The 23,594-nt window shown below is 37.3% G+C and overlaps 1 protein-coding gene and 1 pseudogene across 1 annotated transcript in view; one reads left to right on the top strand and one right to left on the bottom strand.

Annotated features, from left to right (window-relative positions):
- The window catches only part of LOC136833152 (uncharacterized), a 12,854-nt gene extending 4,854 nt beyond the window's left edge, over positions 1-8,000 (bottom strand). Inside the window, exon 1 of the mRNA XM_067094850.1 lies at positions 7,884-8,000. The gene's annotated coding sequence lies outside the window, so the exon portion shown is untranslated. The remainder of the gene's footprint in view (positions 1-7,883) is intronic.
- Positions 3,844-23,594, top strand: LOC136832958 (uncharacterized; annotated as a pseudogene).

The raw sequence follows: 23,594 nt of genomic DNA, 5'->3' as shown, positions 1-23,594 counted from the left end.
ATTTAAACAAAAGATTGAAGAAAGTTTATGCCGAAATAATTTGACAATGGAGGAATAACGTAATAAAATATTAAATTTTCAGAAATTATCGGGCTGAAAAGTAAATTATCCAACAAGAATTCTCAATCTTCGAGGTAATTTTTACATCTCATGGTTTTTAAACAACCAATGTCTTTGTCAACTATAGAAACTTTAATAAATTTCAAAATGTCAATTTTATTTTTGCCAAATGATCTATAATATTTATAAATACAAGAAATCATGTTATTGGCAACTCTCAGTTCAGTAAAAAAAAAGGTTTACGGTGTAGCAAGCAGCCGCGCTACCATTTTTAAAGGACCTAAATAAATAATAAGTGTATTCCAACACTCGTCTCAGCACCGCTATATATGCAAGCTCATGTCAGTTAAGTCTCAACAAAATGCGATTATCGAGTTGCTGGGTTTCCTTTTTATCTTGATTTATGATTTTTAGTTTTCTGAAAAGAAAACTATTGTGCCGGCTTTGTCTGTCCGTCCGCACTTTTTGCTGTCCGCCCTCAGATCTTAAAAAACTACTGAGGCTAGAGGGCTGCAAGTTGGTATGTTGATCATCCACCCTCCAATCATCAAACATACCAAATTGCAGCCCTCTAACCTCAGTAGTTTCTGTTTTATTTAAGGTTAAAATTAGCCATGATCGTCTTTCTGGCAACGATATAGGCCAGGCCACCACCAGGCCGTGGTTAAAGTTTCGTGGGTCGCGACTCATACAGCATTATGCCGACACCACCGAGAGACAGATCTATTTTCGGTGGCCTTGATTATACGCTGTAGCGGCTGTACAGAAAACTCGACGGCGCTGAAGAAACTTCGGCGCATTTTTTATTTGTTCATTCTTGAGATGTGTACTGTTATTCACTACTGTAATGTTTTCACTCTAGGTACAATTTACCGATTTCTTCCATTGTTTACGTAAGAGACATGATGATGTCACACAAAACGTTCCTTAGTAGTAATGTTTCTCTTAATCTTGTTTACCAAATGTATTCTAACTATGAATTAGTTACATAAAAGTCAAGATACACTACTGATAACTTCATGGTATGATGCAAGTATTGGCAACAGCCTAAGGAAATGTGACGAAATCAGAATAAATTAAAATAAATCATACATATGATGTTAAGACTCATTTACGCAGCTGGCAATTAATGATGTTGATAAACATCACGCATGCTAGCAATATCATTTAATTGTAATAGTCCGCTGGGTCATGTTTCAAATATCTCCCGTTTTAGTTTTCTGTAAAAGAAAACTATTGTGCCGGCTTTGTCTGTCAGTACGCACTTATTCTCTCCGCACTTTTTCTATCCGCCCTCAGATCTTAAAAACTACTGAGGCTAGAGGGCTGCAAATTTGTATGTTGATCATCCACCCTCCAATCATCAAACATACTAAATTGCAGCCCTCTAGCCTCATTAGTTTTTATTTTATTTAAGGTTAAACTTAGCCATAATTGTGCTTCTGGCAACGATGTAGGATATGCCACCACCGGACAGTGGTTAAAGTTTCATGGGTCGCGGTTCATACAGCATTATACCCAGACCACCGAAATATAGATCTATTTTCGGTGGCATTGATTATACGCTGTAGCGTCTGTACAGAAAACTCGATTGCGCCGAAGAAACTTCAGCGCATTTTCGACTTGTTTTCTTAGTGCTACAGCATACATAGGCAAGGTTCAGAGGAGTTAAAAAATAAAGATTATCAAAGGCAGAATTAACCAACTGATTATGCATTATGGATGAACAATGATTCAAAAATTAAATTTCAAAGTAAACCAAAGCACTATAAGAAGATATGGCAACATCAGCAAAAAATGTAACCGTAATGCCCTAAATTTATTGCCTGTTAATTTTACAACCGATCTATTCAGAAAAAAATTTCAAAGCATGTCATGTTTATTCTGGCAGACAAATGTCAGTATCCTATTTATAAATAACAATCCACAGGAAGTTAATTAGGAAGGGAAAAGCTAAAATTATATATCAGGGCTCATCAAGACCAAATCCCGCTTGCGTCAAACTCCCAAGATTTGTTGCAAGATCCCTCATGCTTGAAATTTTACGAGGCATGGGTGTTAACCCTCCGTTCTACCCTTCTCCTTTATAATAGCAAAAAAAAAAAAAAAAAAAAAAAACTTTTACTGTGGACGTTGATTGCCCACAACCATACCATATGCTTCTAGACACGTGACAAGGTCGTCCAAAGACGCATTACGACTGCCATCAATAAGACGCAGAGAACTTCGGTCGTCACGGAAAATCCGGTTGGGATCGATTTCTGTCGACGAAGTATTTCTATACGTGATCACCGATCCCTTTGAAGGCGGCACAACATCTGGTACGTAAAGCAAAGGTACTATTTCGTGTTTCTCTCTCTCTCTCTCTCTCTCTCTCTCTCTCTCTCTCTCTCTCTCTCTCTCCATGGTCTCTGTCTCTGTCTCTCTCCACTGCATGATCGTAAGTAAGGAAGACACTAAAATGTAAGTCTTGGGGCACTGAGACTTCCAATACAGACTGTTATGAATATTTCCAAATGATGATAAACACCCACAGTAACTTACGAAATGGCTTGACTATAATGACATTTGAAAATACAACCGCCAATAAAATCAGCGAAAAGAAAAGTAAATGGTATTTAAAAGCGATTGACTCTCTATTACTTAGCAATAATTTTTTGGTTATGTAAAAGTGGCGTGACATGTAAGCTCATGTTAGTGTAACGTGAGCTTCCATGAAATCTGTATACATACATACATACATACATACATACATACATACATACATACATACATACATACATACATACATACATACTTACATAATTACATGAGTTTATTTATAAGTAAGAAATTTACAATAACGAATTGTGATTGGATTTGCAACAATAAATCGTATACTTCCTTGAGATAACTACTTCTTAAATGCATAGAAGGCGGTAGTTTATTCATGAGCAGGCACTCAGGAGTATTTACTGATATATTCATTCACTCACACTCGAAAGCGATCACATGATAAAAGGTATTTTATGCAAGGACATGTACATGCCATAAGGATTATATGACGGCAATATCTTTTTGATACTCGATCAGAATTCAACGTGTCCAGTGGAGGTGTTCGTGGTATTTGCCCTTTTTTTTTTTACTGTATGGCTGATTGACTGAATTATTTATGAAGTCTAGGCTGTCAAGCCAAGCACTGAGGCACTCTCGCCCATTCAGCGGTTAAGACAGTGAGAAGAGGGAGATGGGATGGAGAGATTGGACAACAAGACAAAGAGACGTAGAAAATCAAGGAGACGAAGCGTACAAGAATCTAAAGGTGGAAACCCCACAGTTTCACCAAAATGTAATCATTAGGGTGCCCCTACACGGTAAATATTATTGACCAAATATACCGGTATAATCAAAACCATTGAACGTCTAGGGAAAGGCTGAAGGGTTGTTCAATAGTACTGAAACAATCTAAGTTGACAATAACAAGGCTCTCGTTTGAGGGTGGTATTGGCAATAACACCTCACTACAATGACATGTCCGGAGCTAGCCCAAGTTTCAAGGAAGCAGAGTGGGGTTTTATAAGAGAATGGATTCGCTCATACAAGGGGATGCCCAAGGTCTACAGAACACATTCTCTAGACCTTGGGGATGCCATCCCTCTGGAAGGTGAAAGCAGAGGAGTATAGCAACGGAAATAAGGAATGGGAGGACTATGCAATATTGCTGGGGAAATATGAGAGAGAAATACCCAAATGGTACCTACAAGATGTAAAGGAAAACCTTAATTTGCTGAGGAAAAACTGAAGATGATAAGGGATTCGAAGAAGTCTGACTCAGACTTTGATGAAGTCTATGGATCGACACTATATTACTTTCAGGAAATTATGCTTCTACGAGACCAGGAAATTCCTGCAGATGGTCATGAGGATTCTGGCTTCACAGGTGAGTATTTAGAGGCTTTATTCATAATGATTATATAGCAATAATATAACTATATTGTCTTTCATAAGACGAATACATGCAAAATACAACAAAATAAAACAACAATAAATATATATATATATATATATATATATATATATATATATATATATATATATATATATATATATATATATATATTAATGAATATAAACAATGAAAAACCAAATCTTGAGTCTGATAAGATTTTCGAGGGTGCATTAATCTCTCCTGTAGTACCAGTCGTTCATCCAACGACGCTGTCTTTGGTTTTTCTTCTTGAAACAAAACAACGAGGCTACTGAAACAGAAGCAGTTAAATGGAGACATGTTGCTTTTATGAAGTGTAATAGAAAGCTAGATATTGACCATAAAATTGAATGGTCTGAGGGTAAAAGATTGACTCGGTAAGTATTGAGACAATCTTATTGACGTCAATAACATGTATCGTTTAGAGAGGTTGGTCAATAACTGAAGGAAGTAAGTGGGAGAGAAAGTAATTTATAGGCTAAAATGTGGGTGTAGCTATGAGCCGAAAGGACGCTGCAGACTCCCATAGTAATTCCCAGGACCCTGGTAATTCCTAAAGTGCACGTGAGGTGCGATGACAGCACCACCCCTTGCTGGGTGTATGACCGATTAGTTGTGGTCTTTGGGGCTTTACTGACATACCAGACGAACGAACGCTGAAATCCGAAGATTTATGGTATATCATATACTGGCGTCATACGGAAAATATTACGGTTTACAAAATACCTCTCCAATGTGACGTGACGAAGGTACGATATGCTACTGTTAAATACTGAAGTTGATAATGAAAGTGATTTCCTGAAACCCACCACACGCAAGGACATACTCCAAATTATTAAAAGAGTAAAGAATGTTGTAGGAGAAAGACACGGCAATGTTCATAACTACCAAAACTAGTCTACGAAAGAAACGGGTTTCTTGCAGCGTGTGAATGGACTGGAGAAACCTCCTCACAAAATGTTACTAACACCGTAGGTAAAGGGAATGTATAATTAGGAAAATTTCCACCTTATAAAGTATCGATTAAATAAAACCACGTTTATCCCACCTTGGTAATGGTTAATAGTTAGGGGGTTTGTCCAACTGGCGTGACAGCAAATATCATCGATGGTTCCATCCTATATGAATACACTTTCGCAACAGAAAACACTTATGGAAAGAAATTATGATTATTTTGAAGGGAAATTTATTAAAACTTATCTTAACAAAATTACCTTAGGAGATGAAATCGCATTGAGAGAAAAACAACCATCTTTACCTGGGCGCTTAGAAAAGAAATAGCTTAACTAAAAAAGAAATAGCTTGAGTCCATAAAACTACTGGATTGCTAAAGGACATTCGTAACTATAAATAACACTCAACAAAAACGGATAACTTAAGACTGCCCATGCGACAGACAGCCATTTCCCAAAATCACTTTTGATCAATTCTTTGGTGGTAAAATGCAGTCAATACCTTCCTTCCCTTGTGCATTATTGAGTAACTTGAGGTTTACTGTGAGTCTCTCTCTCTCTCTCTCTCTCTCTCTCTCTCTCTCTTTGCAAACTACATTGTTTCTTTGAGTTGTAAATACACGCGTCAACATCTTCTCATGAATACATCACTATAAGGCTCTGCTGTTTTGAAGGCAGTGAAGGTAAATATAAAGAAATTAGTCCATTGTTTTGGATTTAACAACTTCCTTTTAGTACTAAGAGTGTCTTTCTCATTAGCTTATCTGAGTCCTATCATCTACCTCATATATATATATATATATATATATATATATATATATATATATATATATATATATATACATATACTATATATATATATATATATACTGTATATATTATTATATATATATATATATATTCATACAGACATATATTTATGCATATATGTACATATATATAACACATGTATATGTATATGTATATATATATGTATATGTATATGTATATATATATATATATATATATATATATATATATATATATATATATATATATATATATATATATATATGAGGTAGCTGATAGGACTCCAGATAAGCTAATGAGAAAGACACTTTAGAAATAAAAAAGAATGCTTTGAAAATTTTTATCGGACATTTTTATTTATGCCTACAAGGCAATGTACATTACTACTATTTGGATTCCTTATTCCTGTTGCAAACACACACACACATATGTACGTGAGTGTGTGTGTTTGTGTTTGTAATGGGAAAGGTAATCAAAATAATAGTACTTTATACTGTCTCGTAGGAGAAAAATTTACAATAAAAATTTTCAAAGCATTCCTGGTTGCTTACACGGTCACGTAAACCAACAACCGCTGTTACTCAGCAAATGGTCAATTATTTGAGTGATGCTCCCAATATAGGTGCGCGGTTACGCTTGGAAACAATTTGCTCTTTCTTTTGTTGTTGTTGTGATGCAAAATCCGTTTTGAAACGGAAATTAAAACTTCCCTATTTTTTTCTTGGGAAATCAGTTTTGATTTCTTCTTCCTACTATACTCTTACTCTCCTCTCTCTTACTTCCCAACGAGCACCATATTCTTTGGAAGTTTGAATTTCAAGACAATGGCCCTGGGGGCTTGTTCCATACGAATAGGATTCATCTTCTGAATAATAATAATAATAATAATAATAATAATAATAATAATAATAATAATAATAATAATAATAATAATAATAATAATAATAATAGAAAAAGACCTTTAATACAGGTTTGTTAAACAAAATGGCAGTTTCAACAGCACTTATTTTATATAGTAAACGCTCAATTCGTCTTATCAATTGCTTTTCTTGCGCTGGAATGGTTGCAAGCAATTGACCGATATTCATATCCTACACATCACTAAACCACTGGATATGAATATCGGTCAATTGCTTTCAACCATTCCAGCGCAAGAAAAGCAATTGATAAGACGAATTGAGCGTTTACTATATAAAATAAATGCTGTTGAAACTGCCATTTTGTTTAACAAAACCTGTAATAATAATAATAATAATAATAATAATAATAATAATAATAATAATAATAATAATAATAATGCTCACAAGTGTGATCGTTTTCTGTTCCTTTCGCTGGAGGACCAATGTCTATATATCCGAGATATCCCCAGAAACTATATGCCACAAAGCCTCACCAAGAGAAGAGCCTGCGCTGGCATATGGCCTGTTTTGCCTAGCAACAACTCTACAACACCGAGAACTGTACTCGAGTTATAGTCGGGGCAGGAAAGCACGCGAGTGGCTTGCTTAAGGAAAACTGTCATACAACCAACGCGAAATCCATGTCTTCATAAATCTCACTAATATTTGTTGGTAATTTAAACGTGTGGCTGATAAATGAAATGAACGAGATGTCACTGAGGCAACGGCAAACGTATATCAATTAGAAATAAAGTTAGTGACATACCATCGCATCTACTTATTATTTTTGCTTACAACAATCAGTTGCATAGGGAAGATAGCGTTGTTCCGATTGGCTTCTCAGACATTCTTACAATAATACTGGTGAACTAGAAATTCCTGTCAAGATGTGTTGTGGCAACCTTTAACTCACTGTTTTCTTTTAATTTTGCAAGCAGGAATTTACGAAGCTTTCCTTGGAAAGGCGACTACTTAAAAAGCACTTTTAGAACTGTCACGAATATTTTATAATACAATACATACTATATAAACAACTGAACTCATTTGCTGTATAATCATTTCCTAAAAATGATGAAGTTCTAATCGAGTGAGATATAAAGAAATGAACCTTCCTTCATTTCAAATCAGATACCAAATTCTTCTAAACAAAAGCGGAAGAAAACCTTTGCTTTGACTTAACTGTGATAAAAAAAAAAAGCTCGCCAGTATACTTACGCATTCTAATAAAAATAAAGTATATGGCTTTCTACACAAGGCTTCAGGAGGAGACACCTGGTCACGTCAACGTGATTTCTGTAACTGACGCTTTTGGAGAAACGAAATCGTCTTGACCATCCTTTGAGTTGCCTATGCAAATTAACTCATAAAAAAAAAGAAATAATGCGAAATTAATATTATCATTCGACTCTGAAAGACGCAAGGTATACCATAATTTAAAATGTCACCGTTCATCGTTTTAGCAACGAAATATAAACATATGAATATCCATACTTTTCGTTTTAAAGAGGTTAATGGTAACTAGGAGATCACCAAGATAAAATGTGCCCGTCATTCGGTGCTGCAAATATCTGGATCCTGAATCCTGTCACGAGGTTGTGACACACAGGGTTCGAGAGTTACGACTCGCGCTTCGCCACGTAGCGAGAAAATTATTTTATAACCACGCTCATTAATATTATTTCGCTTGAAAAAATACCATATATTTTTTGAAAAGACGTAAGGCTAATCAAACAGTTTGCTTTTAATAATGCGGCTACGTATTTTAAAAGTAGCCAAAAGTTAAGTATACCTTAGTTTAACCAGACCACTGAGCTGATTAACAGCTCTCCTAGGGCTGGCCCGAAGGTTTAGACTTATTTTACGTGGCTAAGAACCAATTGGTTACCTAGCAACGGGACCTACAGCTTATTGTGGAATCCGAACCATATTATACCGAGAAATGAATTTCTATCACCAGAAATCATCTTCTTCTTAAATTCCTCTAATTCTTCATTGGCCGCCCGGAGACTCGCACGCGGGCCCAGCAGAGTGCTAGCCGAGAACTATACCGACCCGTCCAACGAGGAACTAAAAGTAGCCAAATATTTCATAGGTTCTTCAGACATGATGTCGTTTAGGAATGGAACTTCTTGCTTGGTTTGTGAAGGCCAGAGGTCCACACCAGGTCTTTTATCCCCTTTAACACATTACCACACAAGTTACGGTCAGCCTTTGGGGAAGAGCCTACGTTGACATAAGGCCGGCTCAATCTAAACCAACCAGCAGCCAGTTATGAGTTGTTTACCAGGTGCCAACTGAAGCTATGTATTAAATATCGTTTGCGTAATTTAAATTTTGTTAGTTATTTTAATTTTCAGTAATTCAAATATTTAGCGTCAAGTGTCTTTTTTCCTTTGTCCAGTGAAATTCGAAATGGTTAAAGTATGAGCTTAGTTTTACCAGACCACTGAGCTGAAATTAACAGCTCTCCTAGGGCTGGCCCACTGAAGGATTAGATAAATTATTTTACGAGGCTAAGAACCAGAATTGGTTACTTAGCAACGGGACCTGCAGCTTAAGCAGTGGAATCCGAACCACATTATAACGAGAAATGAATTTCTATCACCAGAAATAAATGTTTATCAAGTTTGATGTCTTTTAGGAGAATCTGAAGGATATATCCACTGAACAAATAAAATAAATAAATAAATAAATGAATTACTAAAAGTGTGTATGAGGGTACCTTTATGAAAGGGAACAGAATATACTGGTTAACTGGTCTTCCAGCTAAAGCAGCTGAATAAAAAGCCTAAGATAACCATAAGCCAAAAATAGCTGCAGAGATATCTCAGTAAAGGGCATAAAACACATTCCAAAAATTATCTTATTATACATCTCTAACTTTTAGTTTATATACATGAAAAAATATTACAATTGGCTTGCACTTTGACTGTTATTAGACTATATTTTTACCTAATGTTATTACCTATTAATCAGTTATTGTTAAGAGTTTTGCAGCTGAGCAACAACTTATTCCGTGGAGGGGTTCAGTCCCCTGAGAGAGAGAGAGAGAGAGAGAGAGAGAGAGAGAGAGAGAGAGAGAGAGAGAGAGAGAGAGAGAGAGAACGAGAGAGATTAGAGAAGTCGATTAGATTAAGAATTAATATGAACTATTTGAAAAGTTGCTTTGGGAGGAATTTTTGATATGGAAGGATAAGAGATTAAAGATTAACAATAATTAGGACGAATGACATAAATTAAAGAACGGCACTGATTAGAATCTCGAACACCAGTGAATACTTCTTCAAAACTCTACGAAACGAACGTTTTTCTTTTATTTTCACGAGAAAATAAAATTAAAGATGGACTTTTATTTTTATCTATTTATTTATTTCATCTAATGTTTTGTTCGTTAACAAGAAACGTAATCAGAGTTTTTCCAGATAATCAGTCATCAAACATAAGAGGGCATTTGTGACATATAAGACGATAACACTGAATTTTTTGATTAACAATATCTACAGAATTGCAGTGTAAGAGTTAAAGACAGGCCGTTCTAATGTATTAGGCTCCCTTCAAATATGGAGAAAGTACGTTTTCTATAAATCACACCGAGAAATAAGAAAATAAGCATTGAAGAGGTAAAATATTATCTCTTGTTCCCTTTCTTACCCTTATTTAACTAAAGTAAACAATAGTTTTATTATAGGATATGCTTAAAGAATCAGACTACCCAGCCCGACATGTTTTAATCGTTACATTTAGAATAAGTGTTTGTATTGATCAATTTCTATTTTGGTTTTGTCTTTTATCAACAGATAATTTTAAAAGTCATCAGCCAGTTACATCAGATTGTTTTCAGTGTGTATGTGTGAAAATTAATGTCCACGGCTATACAGTATATTTATCTTGGTAGTCACCACAAAATCCAAATCTGGCGGAAAACGAACCCCCTTCCCATGACAGGCTTCATTACGGGCCTGTTATAGGATCACCTACACCGCTCCAGCTCCAGAATAAAGACATACCAAGGAATATCTTACCCTTACATATCAAGTCAAAGTATCAAGAATCCAGAAACTCACGGCTTGTTCTTCTTTGTTCGAGAATTAGGGAAGAAGTAATGACACGGTTCTTCCAGTCATGGAAACTTGAGGAAAACTGTCCACAATATGTCACCTAAATTTCGGGGCAGATTAGGTTAAGCCTTACTCGGTTAGCCTACATTATTATTTATTATTATATAAGCTCAGTGGAGAGAAACTAAGTTTTAAAAAATACAGAATCCAAAAACCACACCCACCAACGGAGCCCCCTGCAAGAGCAAAACACAATGACGAGCGAGATAAAGAGGCCGCTAAAAGACTAATGGATAACCAGGACCAGGGTCTAAGATTTACCAGGACATCAGAAGAGCCGACGTAGTAGTCGCCCTGGTACTCACGAAGTTGGAAGAGATCCTGTTTGAGACTTCTAAGAATCTCATCGAGGATATCCAACGGGGGATTAGTAGGACCATCGCGAGGGTTAATGCCAAGCGATAGGAGATTTTGAACCTGGAGATATTGACGGAAATGTGGAAAGCACAAGAGAGGTAAATCTCTCAGCCAGATTCCCACTTCAACGTGCCAACTGTTTAATGGTTTTTTGAATTGATGGCTGCCTACACCACTAGAATATACCACCTACATTCGTCTAAAGTATATTAGACAATTATGTCGAACTTTGTTTAAACATTCTGGAGAAACCCATTAAGCGAGTTAAACAGTCATGTAACAAACATTTGTTGTTTGATGGAACCATTTTCTTGTATCGTAACGCAAAATTGTTTGCCTAAATAGACCACAAAAATTTCGTTTTTTTGGCGCCATCTTACCCTTTTCTTTATGTGTAATCCATATCCTTTTTCGTGTTCTGCACACAATTTTCACCTGATTCTAGATCGACACTTCCAAATTTCCATTATCCTTACCTTCTGCACCTCTCTCTCCTGTCCGTGTAAACTCATTACTGTTCCTTGTTTATTCCTGTCAGTCTTCCTTCCACCTTGCAACGGCAGTTTGTACGTCATTCGTCCTAATTATTGTTACCTCATCTTAATAATAATCTCTTATCCTTCCATATTTAGGATCAAAAATTCCTCCCAAAGCAACTTTTCAAATATTTTATATTAATTCTTAATCTAATCTACTTCTGTATATAATCTTAATCTAATCTACTTCTGTGTTCTTTTTGATTATTACTCCTACTTAAGAGTTGCTATTTTCCTCTTTTCCCATATTTCGATCTAATATTCAATTCTCATTTCTAATGTAGTTGGGGAATTGCACACTCATATAACAGCTTTCTCTGTTCTGTGGAAACTTAAAATCTTCAAAATGCTTTTTACTGACATTTTCTTTTCCCAAGATTAACACCAGACAGGTTCTTCTAGACCTAAAGCTGTGAAGTAAGTACCAGAAGCCCCGTAAAAATAATATTTCTTTGTCATACGTTAACATTTACATCTTCCTATTGCATATCAAGCGCTTAGATCCTCCTTGGTAGCACAGTGGTTAAGTGTCAGCACTCTACTGTAATTCATACGTTTTCTTCAGAAAACCAGGGTAGAGTTCCGGTGTGATAGGTTAGTCATTGTCTTTTATTTCCTATTTGGACTCCAAGGGCTTCAAAAATATACAACTATCCCGTTTTTTCGACATTCCAAACGGATTTCAAGAATTACAAATTCCTAAAAAATACAGAGAAAGCAAAGATTTGAATAGTTCCTTGAGGCACTGGTATTTACACAAATCAAAAGTAAGAGTGGGTATGATCAGAACCATATTTGCAAGTTCTTCGTTGGAGGGGAAAATAGAGCTGTCGCCTGGCACGCTGTTGGCCCAGCGTTTACTCTCCTACCGGCTAATGAAGAATTAGAGAAACAATTTCTGGTGATAGGAATTCATTTCTCGTCATAATGTGGTTCGGATTCCACAATAAGCTGTAGGTCCCATTGCTAGGTAACCAGTTGGTTCTTAGCCACGTAAAATAAATCTAATCCTTCGGGCCAGCCCTAGGAGAGCTGTTAATCAGCTCAGTGGTCTGAACAAAACTAAGATATACTTACGTTACCATATTTGCAGTGTTGCTGATCTATCGGTCTGTAAAGGTAGTTATCACCGGGTATGATGAGTACACGGATGGGTATGTCACCGAAGAATGCCAGCTGTCATTGGCACATGAACTTCCGTAACAACGTGTGAAGGTATTGGCATAGAGCTACCAACTGCAGCAAATCAATATTTGCCCCGCTATCTGCCTTCTTTTATCCTGCGTTTTTTGCAGTTTCCCTTTTCTTTTTTCATTCTCCTAATTTTTTTTTTTTTGTTCTAGTTAGTTACTTACTTTATTGACAAAATATACAATACATTATGTAAGTAGCATAAATTCATGCAACAGTTTATTGATTTAATTAAAAAAATCATTAAAACTAAAAAAGTCTCCTTTTTTTATATTTTGTCCACAATAAAATACCTAACATAAATATGGTAGGTGAACACTTCACTGATATAATCCTTGTACGTCATGGATATACCTACACAAATCAATAATTACGTCTGGTTCTATATTCATTACACTGGTTACACTTATAAAACTGAACCCATTATATCTTGTGCGGCAGTCGTCAGATAGGGGACAAGTGATAAGTGAAAAGTATACCTTAGTTTTACATGACCACTCAGCTGGATTAACAGCTCTCCTAGATATGTCCTGAAGGATTAGACTTATTTTACGTGGCTAAGAACCAATCTATTATCATAAACAACCACATTATAGCGAGAAATGAATTTCTATCAAAAGAAATAAACATCCTTAACTCTTCATCAGCCGGCCAATCAACCCTATTCCCATCGAATGACAGTCTGAAACTCATTTTTCGGCCAACAAAATTAAAATTATCACATTGGCAAAGTTCTATAAACTCAGATCTGCTCCATCTATTATTACCTTGAAAATATTATTCAAACTCAATTCATAAACACAAAGCAGCAACACGGAGCCTGCGATAGCTAACCATCACTTCTCAGACTCAGGTACACAGCTCTAGCAAGGCACCAATCTTGGTTTAATCAAGATTAATGAAAATTCTATTGCCACCGAGGGGTTTCATTAAATCAAATATTAGATACTTGGTTATCTCCTGAATTGTCTAAAAAATTGGTAAGTATTACACCCTGGGATTGGGATCGTTTTGGGTTCGCCTAAACTCTAAATTGTAATGCTAATGTCTTAACTGGTGGATGTGGTCGCTTTCTCCTCTTTCTCACTTTCTCACCCCTAATAGGCCTACCCAAATCAAAAAGCTGTCTGGAAATCACGCTGTTTATTATCTGCATGTATTCAATTGAATATATTATATTTCAGCATGTTTTTATGCTAACCTCATTCATTCATACGTAGGTTATTTGAATGAATTCAGTTACGCCACAGAGTAAACTGTACGAGTCCTGAGCATCAGCAAGTGTCTTCATTGGTTGGTGAAATCAAAGGTCAAGTGAAATTAGTTAAAAGGGTGTCAGTTATCTATTGAACTGTTCCTTTTGGACCCAAGTAGCAGTAACGGTGATAATGAAGGAAAATTTGCATTTTGGCAAAACTCTTGAATGCACTGGGCTAAAATTCCAAGGCCTGAAGATCTAACCCTTTAAGAGTGTAATTTTCGCAACCTGAACATCTTCGCAAAAATGAACGCTGAGAAACTTTCGTCATTCCTCGTGAGAATGGCAACTCAAGTCTTATTGAGGCTCTCAGAATCGAACAAAATGAAATAATAAAAAAATTCAAGACATAATATAACCTTCATCTATCTTGGCCTATAAGACTTTGTTCATTCAAATATAATAATTGTTCTTTAGCCTTCTCTTGCCTTCCTCACGACTAAAATTTCGCTCTATCACTACCACATCATCTTATCTCTTTAGAGCCTCTGGTTTTTACTAGGTATTGAGGAAGGAGCCACAAAGCTTTGGTCAAAAAGATGACCCTGACAGCATAAAAGTCTTAAAGCATCGCTAATTGATCTCAAGCATTCTGCAAAATACAGATCAATGGCAGTTGTTGAAGCAACACTTTGAGAAATATTATAAATTTTTATAAATCTCCAACAGGTCCAAAACACCACAAAATATAGGCCTACTGCTCCATCTGTTCACAAATGCTACCCCTTGTACAGTACCACATCTCTTACTATCATCATATATATATATATATATATATATATATATATATATATATATATATATATATATATATATATATATATATATATATTAAGATTAACATGAAAGAGATTACCATCTTGTTTATCCTGTAGGTATTGCCACGGCAGGTGAGACCATTATGTTTTTTTTTGATGGGTATAAAGACAATAAACTTGACATATTACGTTTGCTTTTGAACCGCGTCATAAAGAAACAAATCATCTTGAAGGCAGGTTATGATATTTAGCGAACAGACGCACCAACAAGCGCTTCAGATCCGGCGAAGAAAAGAGACAAAATTTTCTCCACGTCAATCATTTCCATTCCGGTGAAAGTTCTGCAAATCTTTCAAACTTCTTAATTAGTCAAGAGACTCGATTTCGCCGAGAAATTGGCACTTTTGTCTTAAAATTCACGCCCAGGCCGACTTGGCTCCAAATGCCACTCTCAGGATATTCCACTTTTTCTAATCCGCCCGGTCATTGGTCTGTCTATGTCTGTCTGTCTGTCTGTCTGTCTGTCTGTCTGTCTGTCTGTCTGTCTGTCTGTCTGTCTGTCTGTCTGTCTGTCTGTCTGGAAAGCGGAGATGATTATAAAAAGAACAGATGTTAGTCTCATGGAAGTTTCTTACGAATACTTCGCTTTTTGAATGCGGCATTCAAGACGGTAAGAATGAAACACGATTATAATAGAGCCAGGGTGAAAAGACGTGGGGTGGGGTGGGTGGGGTGGGAGTCGGATGGGGGCTGGGTTACGGGTGTGTTGGTGTGGGGTGGGGGTTGCGGTTTCAGGGAGGAGGAGATTTTGAGCTCCGAATTTCATTCGTAATTTCAAAATTATTCGATGATACGCCATGTCGCAATTTCAGCCCCTCTTCTGTTTAATTACGCGGCGCCAGTGAAACAAAATATATTTATTTTTGCCGTTAATTGCATACCTATCGCTAATAAATTCGTTGCAAAAATTCATAAAAATATCATGCAAATTCCAAATACCCTGGTAGTGTAATCAAGCAAAAATATTTTTAACCAATTACAAGAGTCGAAATTAAAATCAAAGTGACGCTCTCGAAAAATGACGGTTCCCACCCACTACAGCTTTGAGAACGTCTCTCTGACAATTAGGGCCCTTTTCCCCAAATTTGATCAAGTTTTTCGCAATCATTTCGGCAATGGAATAAACGAAAACAGGACATTGGGGAAAACAAAAGACGGAGAAGGCCACAGTGTTGCCAATTATCACTCAGTTAGCAGACGCCACTCACGATTAAAGCCAGCAGCGCTTAAACAGATGTAAATTCAGTGGATTCTAATCGCATTACGTGGAAGGGATCGTTCTTCCTACATCGCCTCCCGGCGCCCTTCTCACGAAGCGGAAGATCATTTAACATTGGAAAAATTAGGCCTATTGGTGGCATTAGTTGTATTCAGCGTATTTCATATATACAGTAAAAGCCTCTTATGAGAACGTGGGTGCGTCTGAAACTGCCAGGCCCTCTCAACTCAAAATATAAAAATGAACACATAAAAAAATTACCCACGCAAGATTTCACCTGCAATTAAGACGACCATGTTGTATGTATGCTCCACTATACACATATATAGTGTATGTATATGTATGTAGATGTATATATATATATATATATATATATATATATATATATATATATATATATATATTATATAAGAACAGCGTAACAAATTCAGTTTTTATTTCAAGAAATTCCACTTCTCCTAAGCTCACCCTTCCGCTTTCCCTTCCACTGGCGCGCACTGTACTCGTTTCCGTCCGTCAGCGTAAGCAGTTGATGACAAGCGCTTAGGGCGTTGAGCGTATGAGTTCAACTTATTCATGGGTTATTAAATTCACTGATGAAAGTCGTCCGCTGAAGCTAGGAGGAAGTTCTTATATGTCTCAAATAATGATTTCAATACTTGTAAACGTTGAACTTCTATCACCATTGCAGCAACTGAATACAGATTCTTTAACGAATGAAGGCAAACAAAAGCGTTTTAGGCCCTAGGCCTTCAAATGATATTGCGCAAGTTCTACTTCTGCCTCCTTGCGTTACAGTAAAGCCTCGGAATGGCATCGTTTTCTTTGATTACTGTATTCAATTGCAATTTGAATACAACTTAAACTGAAGCCAAGGGCTGTTACAATTGAAAATATATTTAATGTAAATATAAGATAAAATTATTTTGTAAAAATGCGCCGAATTTTCCTCAGCGCAATCAAGTTTTCTGTGCAGCCGCTTTTACAGCTTTTAATCAAGGCCACTGTAGATCTGTCTTTCGGTGGTCTCTTAAACTGAATGAGCCGCACCCATGAAACTGTAACCACTGCCCGGTGGAGGCCTAATGCTATGTCGTCGCCAGAAGCATCCATTACGGCTAACTTTAACTTTAAAATAAAAACTACTGAGGCTAGAAGGCTGCAATTTGATATGCTTGATGACTGGTGGGTGGATAATCAACATACCAATTTGCAGGCCCACTAAAATCAGTAGTTTTGAAGATCTGAGGGGTAACAGAAAAAGTGCGGACGGACAGACAAAGCCGACACAATAGTTTTCTCTTACAGAAAACTAAAAGAAATCAATTTTTTCTCATTCCCGTGAAGCTGAAATTCTACCACATAAAACCATGTGTCTCACACTCATATAATTCAATCCGGTAATAACCTATTTCTCAAGTCTACATTCCGGGAGACGCTGGAATGTAAATAGTCCCTTAACAAGGCAATGGAACTTACGATAATCATTTCAGGTACTGCGAGAATGCATTGGCTCAGGTGCGTCTGGTAATACGAAATCCAAATGGTTAGGCCGACACAGGTGTTTTTTCCTCTCTAATGGATACGCGTCGAAGAAAGGCGCGTTACTTGTTCAGGTATCCTTTTTTTCTCTCTTTACATTTATCTTTTTGATGATTATTTCTGGATGTAAGATGCACAAACGGACATCTGCGCCAGCTGCTAACGTGTGTCAATTAATTCTACAAAGAATAGTAAAAATTATATTGTATTTTCTGAATAGATGGCTTGGCACTTCTTAATAGTAGTATTTGTGATCATTTCAGAGGGGGAGTTCTATGTATACATATTTTATAGTTGGCGGTTTAAAGTTTTTGATTTCGGCACCCATGCCTCACTGTCTTTTGCAGTAAAACAAAAATGATGTAAAATACTAGCACGCATAAAATGTATTAAACATCCAGAGAAAAGGAAACAAAAGGAAAATAAAAGAGAACAAAAAATAAACCCCCTTTTGGAGAGCGCAGGAAATTTATGAACAGAAAAGGAAAATCCTCGGACGCTCGAAAAGGGAGTGACAGCAAACTGGAGGAGGCTATTGGAAAAAATATTTCTGTCTAATACTTAAATGGAGAAGCTGATCTTTCTCGTAGCTCCTAAAGTAGCTGAAAGACCCTGGCAGTAAGGGCAGCTTAAGAAATTCTAAATCGTCTTAATAACTTCTGGAACCATAATCTATCTGTGGTTCCCAGTGGGAGAGCCAAAAGGGTAATATAAAAACCAAGGTCTGTAGACCTTGATAAAAGTTACTAAAAAATGCGCCGAAGTTTCTTCGGCGCAATCGAGTTTTCTGTTTCAGCAGCTACAGCGTATAATCAAGGCCACCGAAAACATATCTATCTTTCCTTGTTAAACCCCAGGCTGAAAATTCTGTTTGAACCGCGGCCCATGAAACTTTAACCTCGACCCGGTGGTTATCCTATATCGTTGCCAGAAGCACGATTTTATGGCTAACTTTAACCTTAAGTAAAATTAAAACTACTGAGGCTTCTGAGGGTTGCAATTTGGTATATTTGATGATTGGAGGGTGGATGGTCAACATACCAATTTAAGCAGCGGACAGAATTAAGTGCGGACGGACAAAGCCGGCACAATAGTTTTCTTTTACAAAAACTAATAATCGCCATGTTTCTGACAGAGCATTTCGAAAGTGACACGAGGAAAGGGATCTGTATGAATTTTGAAGACAAGGTGCAGTTGGTATAGAAACTGCAATTCACATTCAAGAAATGAAACTTCAAAATGTAAAATTCAAAATAACGAGCAGAAAAACTAATAAAGGTGGCAAACTATAAGAAGCTGTAGTTTCAACAAACGTGGACTGAAACTGGCAATGTAATTTATAAGTAACTGATGAATAATTAATAAATTCTTTATTGTAATTCATAAATAGCTGATAAATGAGTTAAATTCTTCATAGCACTCACTAAGGAATACATCCAAATTAACCTTTACAGTATCAATTATGATTGTATGATCCTTGTAGTAAGTTATGATAAAAAAGGAGCTTTTCCTGTATTTTATTAAAATGCTATAAAATTCGCAGTTAATCAAGTAAATACTACGTGTATATTCTTTATTTTTATTGAATGGATAACTGAACGAATTAATGATTTAACAACCAAAGTTTATGGCCGATATTAAGCTAAATAAAAAAACGAAGAAACAAAAACTTATAAATAATCTAACTTGGTAACTGATACATGGTTTTTTGGAGGTAAATTCATACTGCTTTCCATAAAAATCCATTTAAACTAAGAAATTAATTACAATACATTGCGACATTGAAACTGACTGACACGTGATAGGGACTAAAATAAAAAATATGCCATCTTGGGAGACAGAAAGTCAAACGAGAGAGAGAGAGAGAGAGAGAGAGAGAGAGAGAGAGAGAGAGAGAGAGAGACTTACAACAGGCGATCCTTCCGCGCAAACAACTTCAGAGATGCAATCATATAATGAAACTAAATATCAAAGATCCTTATAACCCGAAAGGTGCCTTAAATTCAAGATCCTTAGCGAAGGAAGTCAAGATGCGAGGCCATTAAAGGTCACTCCACCCTTGTAGTGGGTTCCAGACACAGGACTGGAAAGTAACTTTCGCCCTATTCCAGTACCAACCACATCCCCCCCTACCCTAACCCCTTGCCACCCGACACACACCCACACCCTCCACTCGGCCATCAGAAACTGGAAACTTTGTTTTGGAAACATGTCTTTGATTTTACCTCGGGGGCTTTGTCATGGCGGGAAGGGGCATTATGGGAACTGGCGGGAAATTTTATACGATTTTCAAAGTTTAATAAAGAAAAGAAACTAGGAGAGAGAAAGTAAGTTTCCCGGTTCTCATGTTTCCCAGAATATGTCAATACAGGTATGGCGCGGTCATGGCATTGTCATCTTGGGCGAGTTTGTCCTGTAGACTTTCTATTGAAAAAGTTGAACAAATTTATAGGCAATTATTCCTCAGGCGTGAATTTTAAGAAAGACTGACACACACGCATACACACACACACACACAAAACACACACACATAACATATATATATATATATATATATATATATATATATATATATATATATAATATATATATATATATTTGCCTTTTATGCTTGTGTGTGTACGTGTATGAGATATTGTTTTATATGGAAATAACAGCCAAGAGGAAGGGTAATGAGCAAAGAATATGGAATGAGAATGGAAAGACGGTGTCGGGAGTGAATGAAGTCCAAGTCAGTGTGGACTGAGTCTTTTGAGAAAAGTGCTGAAATGTGCAGGAGAGGAAAAGGTTAGTGTAAGCTTGAGAGTGTTTGTGGAAGTGACTGGTAAATATCAAGACACCAGGATTATAAGTGAGACGCCACAGTACGTTACTGAAAGAGTAATCGAGTAGGCTGACCAAGGCATGTAAGGTATGCCTGGTTGAGTGAAAGGTTACAAAGAATGGGTGAGAGAGCAATTATTCCTGTGTATAAGGTGAAGCTCAAAGATGAGACTATAAAAATTGTAAGAGTATAAAGTAGGATTTTGGCTGAGGACGTGCAACTGATGACAGAAGGATTTACTAGGGAAGAACAGTGAGAGTTTAGCCAACCCAGATGGTATATGGTGTTAGTAAATAGTTATGTGAGCAGTTTGAAAGTAGAAAAGGAAACTGTATGTCATACAAGAACCCAGAATGAACTTGAAATAGAACTGATGGAGAAGCAACGTTGAAGGTGCAGACTATATAGAGTGTAGGAGAAAAATTGGTTGAGAGCAATAAAAAGTGTTTAATGGTGGAAGGGAAACATACTAGAATCTTTTGTGGGAGACTTACTAGTTGGTTGTCAACGCAGGTCTGAAAAAAGGGTGTGTTGTGTGACTTGTGTCTCTATGGCTGTTTAACATTTTTATGGGTAGAGTGATACAAGATATCAGAGAAAAGACGTTACTATGGGTTTCACAGACAGTGCAAGTTCGATTTTTTGCAATTATTCTGTAACGAAGACTCGTATCATACCAGATTTTGCTATAGTGTATTACACCCAGTGAGGAAATTTATAGGTGTATCATGAATCATTAATTGTTAATTATAAAGACACTTGTCCCTATACCAAAGGGCAAAGTCTCAATCAGCCAGTCACAAAAACGAACAACCATATACAAAAGCTCCGCCTCCACCCCCCTCACCTGCCCTCCCCCTCCCTTCAAGCTCTCTCTTTCTCTCTCTCTTTTTCTCTCTCGGAAGGTAGCTTAAGTTTCAACTTATTTTGTATGATTTTTTTAATATCAAGCTATCTATCTATCTATCTATCTATCTATCTATCTATCTATCTATCTTTCTAATTATAATTTATATTGTTGTAGCTATGTAACGATTCAATCGGTTGTTGCCTATCAGATGACTGATTTCTTTATGCATTGATTTGCTCATTTCTCTCTCTCTCTCTCTCTCTTTCTCTCTATGATAGTGGTTATGTAAATAGTTATTAGATTGAGATCTATCTGAAGGGTTTTGGAGTAGTTGAGTGATAGACACTATGACTGATAGGAAAATGATTGTTGTACCTGCGTTTGCTTACCTTCTTCGCAAACCTCATTTCTACTCAGGGCATTAGCCATCTACTGGTATTACGAGGGTGAGCTTGAAGAAGTGATGGCCACCTCAGAACATAACTGTCCGTATGGTTGCAGAAATGAGTTTGTCACCCAACTCTTCAACTTTTTTAATAAAGAGAAAGCTGACAATTACCTTCAGATTCGTTTGAATAGGTAACTTGTTACAGTTACTCTATGAATTACAAATAAATATTGACCCTTTCCACAGGACATTCATCAGACTTAAAGCCTTGATTATACTGATGCACGTATTTTCAAGTCATGGATGTTCAAATTTTATTTTATATGATACATATCTATATAAATCCTTTCCTTCATATAGGCTTTACCACCTGTTGCAGCAGCCTTGAGGATGAGAGTGGGGACGGTGCATTCGATTGTGTATCGCAGGACTGGGCCACGGCCCGTCACACCACCAACGCCTCCAGCGCAGCCTATCTTTGACAGTTTCTCTGTAGGAGCCATACGTCGGCACATCCATACAAAGTTTGTGGCCAAGCAGCCTTTTACTCTCGCATCCCTGGCACAGAACCTGAAGGAAGGAAGTATCATCCCTGAAAGTACCTCAAAGATTTCGCTATGGCGCTTACTCCACAAAATGGGAATCGAGTATAAGACCACTCAGCGCAAGATGTATGTCAGGAAGGCGTCGATTGATATCATGTGCCAAGGGATACGTTCCCTGCGGGACCTTCAAAGACACAGGGAAGACGGCAGGGAGGTTGTGTACCTGGATGAAACGTGGTTCACAACCAGAATGAGTCATAACATGGAATGGGTGGATACCACACAGCCAAATACCAGTGCCAATTACAGCCGTCAGGTGCCACTAAGAGACGGGGAACGTTTCGTGGTAGTCGCAGGTGGTACAGCCGATGGCTTCATTGAGGGCTCCTTCCTCTGCTTCCCTGCTAAAAATACCAGCGGCGACTACCACGGGGAAATGAATGGCGAAATGTTCCTACGGTGGCTAACAACTCAGCTCCTGACACTCCTAGAGGAGCCTTCGGTATTAGTGATGGACAATGCTCCATACCAGAGTATAATGACTGAAGAGAGTCGTTATCCCACCACTGCTACCAGGAAATCTGACCTTACTGAATGGTTACAGCGCAGAAATATATCCTTCCCGCAGCATGCTATAAGACCTGAATTCCTCTACACATGCCGTCAAAATAGGCCAGAGCCTGAGTACAAGGTAGATAACACCATTCGGGAATGGGGTCACGAAATCGTCCGCCTGCCGCCCGCACATCCCGAGCTCAATGCAATCGAGCAGGTGTGGGGACACATGAAACGATACGTGCGCTCCTCACTCCAACGTTTCACCCGAGCAGACCTGCAGGCCAGATTGGAGGAAGCAAGGCTCTCTGTCACTGGCGATGCATGGGCAGGGGCAGTACGTCGATCACGAGCGTTTGAGGACAGTTATCGTTAAACAGATAACATGCATGACAGTATTGATCCTGTCATTATTAGTCTTGACAGTGACACTGACGATGAAGTTGACTTGCTCTTAAGAAAGCGATGAAGACTAAAAAAAAAAAAAAAAAAATAAAAAAAACCATCAAAGAAAATTAAATATGAAGGATTATATCCTACCCACATTCGAGTCCCGTTAGCGATCGATACAAATATTCAATCAAATTCAATTCAGTCCTTACAGAGCGTAATAAGTTTTCATGGGGGCGGGGCGAAGGGTGGGGTTGGGGGCGAATATATGTGATATTAGGTGAAATAAAAATTTTGTTTCTCATTTCCTATGAATACCTATCATCTACGCTCAT

This window comes from Macrobrachium rosenbergii, chromosome 51, assembly GCF_040412425.1.
Source record: "Macrobrachium rosenbergii isolate ZJJX-2024 chromosome 51, ASM4041242v1, whole genome shotgun sequence".
Classification (NCBI taxonomy): domain Eukaryota; kingdom Metazoa; phylum Arthropoda; class Malacostraca; order Decapoda; family Palaemonidae; genus Macrobrachium; species Macrobrachium rosenbergii.
Note: the sequence above shows the minus strand (reverse complement) of the source record. Positions and strands in the feature narration are given on the sequence as shown.